The sequence below is a fragment of the Gorilla gorilla genome, chromosome 8 (assembly GCF_029281585.2).
Source record: "Gorilla gorilla gorilla isolate KB3781 chromosome 8, NHGRI_mGorGor1-v2.1_pri, whole genome shotgun sequence".
NCBI lineage: Eukaryota > Metazoa > Chordata > Mammalia > Primates > Hominidae > Gorilla > Gorilla gorilla.
In genome coordinates, this window is record NC_073232.2 from 50,168,226 (window position 1) to 50,181,722 (window position 13,497).

At 37.1% G+C, this 13,497-nt stretch overlaps 1 long non-coding RNA gene across 3 annotated transcripts in view; it reads right to left on the bottom strand.

The window, feature by feature from the left end:
• Nucleotides 1-13,497, bottom strand: part of LOC109028669 (uncharacterized) — a 109,337-nt gene that overhangs the window by 88,281 nt on the left and 7,559 nt on the right. For all 3 annotated transcript variants that reach the window (XR_008668786.2, XR_008668785.2, XR_008668788.2), the window contains exon 4: nt 5,782-6,099. This is a non-coding gene — a long non-coding RNA (uncharacterized lncRNA). The remainder of the gene's footprint in view (nt 1-5,781; nt 6,100-13,497) is intronic.

Genomic DNA, 13,497 nt, shown 5'->3' on the forward strand with positions numbered 1-13,497 from the left:
AAAGAGCAACTCCAAGACACGTAATTGTCAGATTCACCAAAGTTGAAATGAAGGAAAAAATGGTAAGGGCAGCCAGAGAGAAAGGTCAGGTTACCCACATAGGGAAGCCCATCAGACTAACAGCTGATATCTCAGCAGAAACTCTACAAACCAGAAGAGAGTGGGGTCCAATATTCAACATTCTTAAAGAAAAGAATTTTCAACCTGGAATTTCATATCCAGCCAAACTAAGCTTCATAAGTGAAGGAGAAATAAAATCCTTTACAAACAAGCAAATGCTGAGAGATTTTGTCACCACCAGGCCTGCCTTACAAGAGCTCCTGAAGGAAGCACTAAACATGGAAAGGAACAACCAGTACCAGCCACTGCAAAAACATGCCAAATTGTAAAGACCATTGAGGCTAAGAAGAAACGGCATCAACTAACAAGCAAAATAACCAGCTAACATCATAATGACAGGATCAAATTCACACATAACAATATTAACTTTAAATGTAAATGGGCTAAATGCTCCAATTAAAAGACAGACTGGCAAATTGGGTAGAGTCAAGACCCACCAGTGTGCTGTATTAAGGAGACCCATTTCACGTGCAGAGACACACATAGGCTCAAAATAAAGGGATGGAGAAAGATCTACCAAGCAAAAGGAAAATAAAATAAAGTAGGGACTGCAATTCTAGTCTCTGATAAAACAGACTTTAAACCAACAAAGATCAGAAGAGACAAAGAAGGCCATTACATAATGGTAAAGGGATCAATTCAACAAGAAGAGCTAACTATCCTAAATATATATGCACCCAATACAGGAGCACCCAGATTTGTAAAGCAAGTCCTTAGAGACCTACAAAGAGACTTAGACTCCCACACAATAATAATGGGAGACTTTAACACCACACTGTCAACATTAGACAGATCCACGAGACAGAAAGTTAGCAAGGATATCCAGGAATTGAACTCACCTCTGCACCAAGCGGACCAAATAGACATCTACAGAACTCTCCACCCCAAATCAACAGAATATACATTCTTCTCAGTACCACATCGCCCTTATTCCAAAATTGACCACATAGTTGGAAGTAAAGCACTCCTCAGAAAATGTAAAAGAACAGAAATTATACCAAACTGTCTCTCAGACCACAGTGCAATCAAACTGGAACTCAGGATTAGGAAACTCACTCAAAACTGCTCAACTACATGGAAACTGAACAACCTGCTCCTAAATGACTACATAACAAAATAAAGGCAGAAATAAGAATGTTCTTTGAAACCAATGAGAACAAAGACAAAACATACCAGAATCTCTGGGACACATTCAAAGCAGTGTGTAGAGGGAAATTTATAGCACTAAATGCCCACAAGAGAAAGCAGGAAAGATCTAAAATTGACACCTTAACATCACAATTAAAAGAACTAGAGAAGAAAGAGCAAACACATTCAAAAGCTAGCAGAAGGCAAGAAATAACTAAGATCAGAGCAGAACTGAGAGATAGAGACAACAAAACCCTTCAAAGAATCAATGAATCCAGGAGCTGGTTTTTTGAAAAGATCAACAAAATTGATAGACCACTAGCAAAACTGATAAGAAAAGAGAGAAGAATCAAATAGACACAATAAAAAAAAGATAAAGGGGATATCACTACCAATCCCACAGAGACACAAACTACCAACAGAGAATACTATAAACAACTCTATGCAAATAAACTAGAAAATCTAGAAAAAATGGATAAATTCCTGGACACATACACCCTCCCAAGACTAAACCAGGAAGAAGTTGAATCCCTGAGTAGACCAATAACAGGCTCTGAAATTGAGGCAATAATTAAGAGCCTCCCAACCAAAAAAAGTCCAGGACCATACGGATTCACAGCCAAATTCTACCAGAGGTACAAAGAGGAGCTGGTACCATTCCTTCTGAAACTATTCCATTCAATAGAAAAATAGCAAATCTTCCCTGACTCATTTTATGAGGCCAGCATCATCCTGATACCAAAGCTTGGCAGAGACACAACAAAAAAAGAGAATTTTAGACCAATATCTCTGATGAATATCAATACACAAATCCTCAATAAAATGCAGGCAAACCGAATCCAGCAGCACATCAAAAAGCTTATCCACCATGACCAAGTGGGCTTCATCCCTGGGATGCAAGGCTGTTCAACATACGCAAATCAATAAACATAACCCAGCATACAAACAGAACCAATGACAAAAACGACATGACTATCTCAATAGATGCTGAAAAGATGCCTTTGACAAAATTCAACAGCCCTTCATGCTAAAACCTCTGAATAAATTAGGTATTGATGGGATGTATCTCAAAATAATAAGAGCTATTTATGATGAACCCACATCCAATATCACACTGAATGGGCAAAAACTGGAAGCATTCCCTTTGAAAACTGGCACAAGACAGGGATGCCCTCTCTCACCACTACTATTAACCATAGTGTTGGAAGTTCTGGCCAGGGCAATCAGGCAGGAGAAAGAAATAAAGGGTATTCAATTAGGAAAAGAGGAAGTCAGATTGTCCCTGTTTGCAGATGACATGATTGTATACCTAGAAAACCCCATCGTCTCAGCCCAAAATCTCCTTAAGCTGGTAAGCAACTTCAGCAAAGTCTCAGGATACAAAATCAATGTGCAAAAATCACAAGCATTCCTATACACCAATAACAGACAAACGGCCAAATCATGAGTGAATTCCCATTCACAATTGCTTCAAAGAGAATAAAATACCTAGGAATCCAACTTACAAGGGATGTGAAGGACTTCTTCAAGGAGAATTACAAACTACTGCTCAATGAAATAAAAGAGGACACAAAGAAATGGAAGAACATTCCATGCTCATGGATAGGAAGAATCAATATTGTGAAAATGGCCATACTGCCCAAAGTAGTTTATAGATTCAATGGCACCCCCATCAAGCTACCAATGACTTTCTTCACAGAATTGGAAAAAACTACTTTAAAGTTTATATGGAACCAAAAAAGAGCCCTCATTGCCAAGACAATGCTAAGCCAAAAGAACAAAGCTGGAGCATCACGCTACCTGAATTCAAGCTATACTACAAGGCTACAGTAACCAAAACAGCATGGTACTCGTACCAAAACAGAGATATAGACCAATGGAACAGAACAGAGGCCTCAGAAATGATACCACACATCTACAACCATCTCATCTTTGACAATCCTGACAAAAACAAGAAGTGGGGAAAGGATTCCCTATTTAATAAATGGTGCTGGGAAAACTGGCTAGCCATATGTAGAAAGCTGAAACTGGATCCCTTCCTTACACCTTATACAAAAATTAATTCAAGATGGATTAAAGACTTAAATGTCAGACCTAAAACCATAAAAACCCTGGAAGGAAACCTAGGCAATAGCATTCAGGACATAGGCATGGGCAAGGACTTCATGTCTAAAGCACCAAAAGCAATGGCAACAAAAGCCAAAATTGACAAATGGGATCTAATTAAACTAAAGAGCTTCTGCACAGCAAAAGAAACTACCATCAGAGTGAACAGGCAACCTACAGAATGGGAGAAAATTTTCACAATCTACCCATCTGACAAAGGGCTAATATCCAGAATCTACAAAGAATTTAAACAAATTTACAAGAAAAAATCAAACAACCCCATCAACAAGTGGGCGAAGGATATGAACAGACACTTCTCAAAAGAAGACATTTATGCAGCCAAAAGACATATGAAAAAATGCTCATCATCACTGGCCATCAGAGAAATGCAAATCAAAACCACAATGAGATACCATCTCACACCAGTTAGAATGGCGATCATTAAAAAGCCAGGAAACAACAGGTGCTGGAGAGGATGTGGAGAAATAGGAATGCTTTTACACTGTTGGTGGGAGTGTAAACAAGTTCAACCATTGTGGAAGACAGTGTGGTGATTCCTCAAGGATCTAGAACTAGAAATACCATTTGACCCAGCCATGGCATAACTGGGTATATACCCAAAGGGTTATAAATCATGCTGCTATAAAGACACATGCACATATATGTTTATTGCAGCACTATTCACAATAGCAAAGACTTGGAACCAACCCAAATGTCGATCAATGATAGACTGGATTAAGAAAATGTGGCACATATGCACCACGGAATACTATGCAGCCATAAAAAAGAATGAGTTCACGCCCTTTGTAGGGACATGGATGAAGCTGGAAACCATCATTCTGAGCAAACTATCACAATGGCAGAAAACCAAACACAGCATATTCTCACATGCGGTGGGAATTGAACAATGAGAACACTTGGATACAGGTTGGGGAACACCACACACCGGGTGCTGTCATGGGGTCGGGGGAGGGGGGATGAATAGCATTAGGAGATATACCTAATGTAAATGACAAGTTAATCGGCGCAGCATACCAACATGCCACATGTATACATATGTAACAAACCTGCACATTGTGCACATGTACCCTAGAACTTCAAGTATAATAATTAAAAAAAATTATATGCTATACTTTCTTATATCACTATCCCTATCCTACTCAGTGCAGTTTGACAACTGCCACCATACTCTTTGCAAATTCCACCATAAACCCATCATTCCACCATATTTCATTTTTATACATAAAAAACTCTTTTTATCTTTTCACATGTGTCAAAATTGACTGTATTAGTCTGTTCTCATGCTTTTAATAAAGACATACAAGAGACTGGGTAATTTATACAGGAAGGAGATTCATTGACTCACAGTTCCACATGGTGGGGGAGTCCTCAAAATCATGGCAGAAGGCGAATGAGGAGCAAAGTCACATCTTAATGGCGGAAGGCAAGAGAGCATGTGAAGGGGAACTCCCCTTTATAAAACCATCAGGTCTCTCGAGACATATTCACTATCGCAAGAACACCACAGGAAAGACCTGCCCCATGATTCAATTACCTCTCACTGAGTCCCTCTCATGACACATGGGAACTACAGGAGCTACAGTTCAAGATGACATTTGGGTGTGGATACAGCCAAACCATATCATTCATCATATCTTGATAACATTATTTTTTCTTGGGATCAACACAGAATTTATTTTTTTTTTACTTTTCTTTAATGTTCACAGGAATGAAAGAGAAGACCAACATGTTCTTTGCTTTTTTACTGATGCTTCTAGTCCAGACCTTTATTCTGCGAACATGTACTAACAACTTCCTTTTTGTCATTTTTCCTAGAAAAGTTCTCTCAGAATCTTTTTAGGCAATTCAATGCCATTCTTCATCTTGTTTATTGCTGTCTTTTCAATCATAGTTTACTCTTTCATCTTAATTGATTTCACCACTTGGATTGTAGTACTTGATATAAATCCATTTCCTTTTATTGATTTTACTTATTTTCATGTATTCAGCAAAGAGACATAGAACACCTGCTATATGATACTGCTTTCCCCTCAACTATAAAAATGACCACATTACATCCCCTGTATGCCCATGCTTCTGCCATTCCCTTTGAATTTCCCTGTTCCCTACCAAGTTTCCAAGTTATCTCCCTTCTTTGTTTCACAGCAGGATTTTAAAAATATTTTTCTACTTTAACCACATTGACATCCCTAATACACATTTATAGAAATGCATATATTGAACAATCTAAACAAATATATTCTTTAAAACCTATGAAAACTATTCACTCAATGCTTTCTGATCCAATACTCTCCAGATCCAGTAACCTTTTTCCAACATTAAAATCTCATCTAGGATGAGCTATGCTGTGCTATCATAACAACTGAAATCTTGAATCCCAATGATGTATTAATACTTTTTACTCACTTATGAAAAGACAAATACAGGTGGATATTGCTGGTGGTTTTGTTCTCTTGAGTAGTTCTCCTTCATTTATTGATTCAAGGGCCCAGCCTTATTCTGTGCTGTGGTTTCCCCATCTTCAGTTATGCCTTAAATGTCATCCTGGTGTCATTCAGATAAGTAGGCATGAAAGAAGCAGGGTAGAAGAAATGAAGTCATGTGTAGTCAATACAGCAGCTTTTCATTGCTTTAGACTTATCATTTTCACTCCTTTATCAAGAACTTGACTCATGGTTCAATGCAGATTGCAAAGGGATCGGGAAACGGAGTTGGTCTGTGTTCCTGGAAAAAGAAAGGCCAGTCTCTGTCATAGCTGCTCTACAGCAGCTTCTATTTAAGCTCTCATCAAATTGTATTATAGTTATGGTATGTGGTCTGTTTTTCTCTCTTAATCTTTAAATTCATGAAGGTAAAAGGCCAAAAATTAAACTTTTTCATACTCCCAGAGGTTAGAATAGTGTATGCCTCATACTAGGCACATAATAAATGCTACTCATGGATAATAACTACTTTCCTCTTTTACTATATTAATATTTTAAGGTGTGGACTACTTGCTATTTCTTATTCTTTGCCCCTTAGCGTCTTACTTTGTTTTCAAAATCTCAAAGCCTTCCTGTTTCTCTAGATGTTTACATACTTTCATTCCACAAAAATAAAAAGTCTTCAATATATTATCAATGGCTCATTTTTTCTCAGTAAACCCATTTCAACTACTACATACATGTTTGTAACTCACTTGTATACCAAAAGCCTTTAAATATCTCCCAATTTCCAGCCCTACCTCTGTAACCACCAATAAGACAACATTTACTTTATATCCCTTGTATATACTTATTTATTTAGCATATCTAAGACATGACTAATCTCTTTCCTACAACTTTTCTTTTTCATTTCCTATATTTTGTAATAGAAGCATTGACTTCCAACTGTCCAAGACTACATAAACAAGAATAAGCATATATTTCAGAGAAGAAAAATTTAGTCTTCACATTTTCTTAGAGTAAGCACTATTTATTTGAAAAGAATAAGAAGGTAAAATCTCAGGATATTTTCGAACCCCCAAAAGGTGATCACTAAATTTGTTTTATTTTTGAGTTGCAAAAAAAAGTGTTTGAAAAAAAATAAGAAGTAAAATGCTGTGATATGACAAATAATATTTAGTTCAATACAAATGAATTAAGCACAAGATTGAGATGTGCATGCACACGTGTGTGTGTGCATGTGTGTGTGTGTGTGTGTGTGTGTGTTTAAAATTGTGAAAGATTCAGTTTAATATCAGAGCACTATCATTTTGGGTACAGGCTACAACCAAGAGAACCAAAGCCTAATAGAGCAGCTTAGGTTATGTTTAGCTATGTTGACTGAACGTAGCATGTAGATTCTTGACATTGGGAATTATGAGTAGGCTTAAGTTGTATCCTTGACTCCAAGGTGAGCAAAGCAGATGAAGCTCTCAGAGTTGTTTTATAGAAGCATTGGTCACATTTCCCAATGTATAAAGAGTTTTCAAGAGGAAGATACATGCCCCTGATGGCCACTGAAGAAAAGCATACTTTTTTTCTCTCTGACTAATGGTCCTGATTATTATGGGATAATACTATTATTTATTTATTAGAAATGTTACCAATAGAAATGTTAATAAAATTGCAATATTATCGGATTATTATGGAATATGGTTGTTACTGTAATATGAGGAAACTGAATTTGTAAGGAATCAATGAATACATTATAATGCTAAATTTATGTTATTTTTAGCATAGACCATTCCTTTCTTTGGATTTGTGTTATCTCACTATCTTTACTAATTCCTTGGTGCTGGTAAATATTTAGTGGTCATTAAAATATCCTAAAATTCTGCATGCCAAGTTGATATCTGTCCTTTATAATCAACTTATTCTAAACAAGTCTGCAGCTTTTAGGGGAGCATTGTGGAGGCAGCAAAACTTTATTTTTCATGACTTGACTTTTGCATTTGTTTTCTTTTTCCATAAACTCTGACAAAGCTGAACTATACTGTGAAATAGTCAAATACACTGCTGACATGTTTGCTGAAGTTCCTAATCTTTTCTCTATTTTTTCTATTAGATCCTTAAAGTACCAGTTCATAAATACTTCCTCTCTCTGCAGCATTTTCTCAGGTATATCTTTCCACAAAACTTTTTTCACTAAATATTAATTAACAAATTATATCGTGAGAACCCATCCCCAATATTTCAACATAGGTTCTTTCTATTTTCCCTAAGTGTCGGCCGGTCTGAGAAATAAAGAGAAAGAGTACAAAGAGAGGAATTTTACAGCTGGGCCTCCTGGGGTGACATCGCATATTGGTAGGATCATGATGCCCACCTGAGCTGCAAAACCAGCAGGTTTTTATTAAGGACTAAAAAAGGGGAGGGGCTGTACTAACAGGGAGTAGGTCACAAAGATCACATGCCTCAAAGGGTAAAAAGGAGAACAAAGATCACATGCTTCTGAGGCCAATAAAGATCACAAGGCAAATGGCAAAGTCAAAAACTCCTGATAAGGGTCTATGTTCAGCTGTGCACATATTGTCTTGATAAACATCTTAAACAACAGAAAACAGGGTTCAAGAGCAGAGAACCAGTCTGACCTCAAATTCACCAGGGTGGGGTTTCTTCCAAACCCTAATAAGCCTGAGGGTACTGCAGGAGACCAGGGCGTATTTGAGTCCCTATCTCAACCACATAAGACAGACACTTCCAGAATGGTGGTTTATAGACCTCCCCCCAGGAATGCATTCCTTTCCCAGGGTCTTAATTATTAATATTCCTTGCTAGGAAAAGAATTTAGCGATATCTCTCCTACTTGCATGTCCATTTATAGGCTCTCTGCAAGAAGAAAAATATGGCTATATTCTGCCTGACCCCGCAGGCAGTAAGACCTTATGGCTGTCTTGCCTTGTTCCCTAAAAATTGCTGTTATTCTGTTCTTTTTCAAGGTGCACTGATTTCGTATTGTTCAAACACACGTTTTACGATCAATTTGTACAGTTAACGCCATCATCACAGTGGACCTGAGGTGATGTACATCCTCAGCTTATGAAGATAGCAGGATTAAGAGATTAAAGTAAGAAAAGCGTAAGAAATTATAAAAGTATTAATTTTGGGAACTGATATATGTCCATATTAAAATGAAATCTTCACAATTTATGTTCCTCTGCTGCAGCTCCAGTGGGTCCCTCTGTTTGGGGTCCCTGACTTCCCTCAACAAAATTATTTATTAGAAATATTACTAATAGAAGAGTTAATAAAATAACTGCAAAGAATTTTATTCAGAAATTTTTATCTATCTCTACAATGCCAGTAAGTCTCTTCTGGAAATTTTGTAAGCTTTTTTTTATATAGGTTTTACCTTGTTTCAGTTTACAAATATTGTTGTTTCACTCTTTAAATGTGAAGTTGTGTCTTCCATGTATGTTTTATTTAACAATAGCTTTAACTTAATTCATTTTTAAATTGTCAAAACATTTATTTTGAAACTTATTGAAATAGCAGCAGAATTTTCATAAATTTGTGGCTTTGTTTGCTACTGTTGAGATAGTTACAGTGTATTACAACATTTCAAGTTAGAAAATCTGAGCTTAAATTCTGCTTCTTCAGCTTACTATTTCTGTGGAGGTGAACCTCTAAGCATCTATATTCCATTCTTCTTTACACAAAAACTAAGAATATCATAGTAACAGTTTAAGCATTAAATTATTTTGACATAAGATTTTTTTCAGTGCTGCTTTGCCAGCCAGAGACCTCTGCAGCTGGCAACACCCCCACCTGGGCTCTGCTTGGTCCTGGGCTCCTGGGTGGAGGTACCTGGCCCATTCAGCCATGTGGGCTGCACTTGGCATGCACCCCAGCCAGATCCCGTGCTCAGCCTGCAGCTAGGCCAGGTGTACCCTTGCCCAGCTGTGTTACAGATTGTTCAGTCCTTCTGCCTCGCTCAGGCCCATGGCTCTGGGGCTGACCCAGCCCCACTGCTGCTTCTTGTTGTGTGGGATGGCTGCCCAGCGCTAGTGGAGGGCAAAGGGCCACAGTGTTACATTCTTTCTTATACCTGCATTTGGTGCATCCTGAATTCTTGTCCCATGTCCAAGAAGAATGAGGTTATGCTGACAACTGAAGGGTGACAAGTACAGAGAAGAGTTTTATTGAGGGACAGAACAGCTCTCAGCAGAGAGGGGACTCGAAGTGGGGTGGTCCATCACCCAAAGGCAGGTAGTCCTCCCACCACCCAAATGCAGGTAGTCCCAACATGTGGCTGAATCTGGGGCTTTTATGGACTCAGAATGGGGGAGTGCATGCTGAATAGTTTGTGAGTATGCCAAAAAAGGTTAAAAGAAAGGCACCTCTTAAAGGTGGGCATGACAGTGTAAAAAACCAATTAGAGAAGAGTGGGTATTTGTAAAATAGGTGAAGGATGGAGATCAATCAGAGAAAAGTGCACCAAATGGGAAGAGAGGTTCTCAATCCAGTCCGTGGACTTATCCGGGACTTGTAGCCAGGCTTCAAATTGTTTTCAGCTTGAAGGTTGGGTTTCACTGGGGACCTGCCCCTGTCTGCCTAGGATTTGTCTGTCTCCTGCTACTATTGATTTTACATATGAAGCATTTAAGCCTTTTGAATTTTATTCAAAATTCATTTATTTATCCATTCCTTCATTCTTTTATTCATTCACCTATTCATGTATACTGTGATAATGCAGAATGTTCACCTGAGCAAATTGCTTTCTGGCAATAAGTTCAGATAATACAAGCACATTTAATATTTCATCTCAACACCAAAAATCCAACATTTTCAAAGTCCAGAAAATCTAACAATTTCAAAGCCCAGAATAAAATGCTGAAAAGGTATAGTGATTAAGTGTGGAAAGAGCACAGAACTTAAAACAGCTGTCTGGAATATCTGTTGCCTTCATTCTGCATCACGTATCAAAGACTGAAATTAGGAAAACACACCGTAAAGATGGGACAGATTGGCACAGGAATAGTTATGGCTCCTATTATGTTGTTCCCATTCACTCAGCAGTAAAGAACATTCTTGATCATTTTCTCTTTAAACACTCTCCTCTTTTGATACATCACTCTCTTGATTTTTGTCTTTTTTTATTTTTTATTTTTTTTGAGGCAGGATCTAGCTGTTGCCCAGGCTAGAGTGCAACAACACAACAATGGCTCACCGCAGCCTCAACCTCCTGGGCTCAAGCAATTCTACCTCCTCAGCCTCCCACGCAGCTGGAACCAAAGGCATGTAGCACCCCACCTGGCTAACTTAAAACAAAAATGTAGCAGTGGGGGTCTTGCTAGGTTGCTGTGGCTGGTCACAACTCCTGGGCTCAAGCAATCCTCCTGCCTTGGCCTCCCAAAGTGCTGGGATTATAAGCATGAGCCACTGCACCTGGCCCAACTTTTGCCTTCTTCTATGCTATCTCTTGCCAGTTCTAAATTCTCTCCCAAAGTATTCCAAGTCCTTCACTTGTCTACAGCTTCCTTTTCATCTTACACAGATACCCAAATAGTCATCTCAAACTAAACATGTCCAAAATAGAGCTATTAATGTCTCCTGTCTTCATTCTCCCCTGTCCATTGTGTCCCCTCAGATTGTTTAATTCTTTTGTGCTTCTCCTCTCGGTAATTAGTAATATACCCACAGTTGCAAAAACAAATACTAAGATGCAGCCTTGATTTATGCCTTTCCCTAATTCTTACTACAATAAATCCATCATCAAGTTCTTTCTACTTTACATTAAATATGCAAATATAATATTTGCACACATACCACCTCTGTCCTTTTGTCTCTGTTTCCATTATTGTCATCCTTGTTCAGGCTGCCATCATCTCTCCCCTGAAATATGTGATAACCTGTAACTGGTTTTCCTGGTTGCATACTTACCCTCTACATTACAACATCAAGACTAATCCTTGTAAAATACGTATTGGATAATATCACTCCCCTGCTTACAACAATAAAAGTCAAACTACTTACATATTGTCAGATAATAACCCATGTAAAGCACTTAGCATAGTGTCTTACACATCATAGGCCTTAAATAAATATTAGTTCTCTCTTCTCTCCCTCTTTTCTGTACACTTTTATCTTTCCATATGGCCATTTGTTAGATCCAAAATGTTCTTTAAAATTGCTATTAGATGTTTTCTTAGTGCAGCTTTACCTAAATTTCTTGCTGATTTTGTCCAAAGGAGTTATTAATTCCTCTATTTCTATGCTACCACAGCTGGATGCCTGGACTTCTGTTATAGACCTACTGGCAATGATTTGCAATTTAAAACAGGAATGTTAAATATAAATGATGACATATATGTGATTTCCTTAAGAGCAAATCCATGTTTGACCTATTTTTGCACCTTCAGTATATGTGACATATAGTAGGTATTCACTAAAAGCTTCTTTAAATGACTAAAACACTTTACAAACCTAGTAATACAATGGAATCATTTGTTTTCTTAAGTAGGTCATAGATAACATAGGAAAAGGTATATAAAACTAGAGAGAAAAGACTGGGAATAGACAGTCACAAAGTAACTATTCCATAGAGCATGACAATTCAACTTTAAAGAAGGTGAAGGAATTATCAGAATGTTGGGAGTATGCTTAATACTTGTTTAAATCAAATTAAAAAACTCAAGATATTTTTTAAACATAAGCTAGGCACAGAAAGCCAAATATTATATGATCTCTTTAATGGAAGAGGTTTATGTGGAATCTAAAAACATAAAACTCATAGAAACAGAGAGTAAAATGGTTGCTGCCAAAGGCTGGGGGCTGGAAGAACTGGGGAGATGTTGCTTAGAGGACACATTTCAGTTAGGAGGAACAAGTTCAAGTGATGTATTGTACTTCATGGTGACCGCAGTTAATAACAATATATTGTATTCTTGGAAATTGCTGAAAGTGTAGATGTCAAGTGTTCATACCACAAAAATATATGACATAATGTATACATTAAATAGCTTGATTTAGCCATTTCACAACATATACATCTATTAAGGTATATGTTGTACTCCATAAATATATATAAATTGTATTTGTCAATTAAAAATAAAGATATGTATATAGAGAAAATACAAATAGGCAGAGATAGCTATTAAAATAAACCTTTTGATAATAACAATTTCAAATTCATAGTTAAATATGTAAAACACAGACTTCGGGGGGCAGGCAATCTGTACTTGATATCTGAGTGTTATCATTATGGAGCCAGTTTTATTTGACTTCAGCATTTAATTTACTTGAGATCTGAAAGTTCTGGAGAAGTTATACAGATAATATAACCAAAATGAGGTCTAGTATTTAAGAAAACTCTTTAAGAAATGTTTCTGTTGTTGCATTCGACAAATAATTTTTATTTATATTACATTACCTTAGAGACTGCCATCAGAAAGAACTTTTCTCTAAGAATGATGGAATGTTAAAAGCCCCCAAAAGGCAGTTAAAATAATCAGTTGAAACCTTAGGTATCTCCAAAATAAATAAATATTTATACTTAGTAAACTTAAATATAATCTTATTTTAGAAAACATTTATATTTAAATGTGTATATAACATGTACAATATAATAAGGTATAGATATGCCATGGCAATTCTTCTATCTATAGTAGGTTATTATTAAACAATTTTACAGCATAGGGCATGTCATGTTTCTATACTA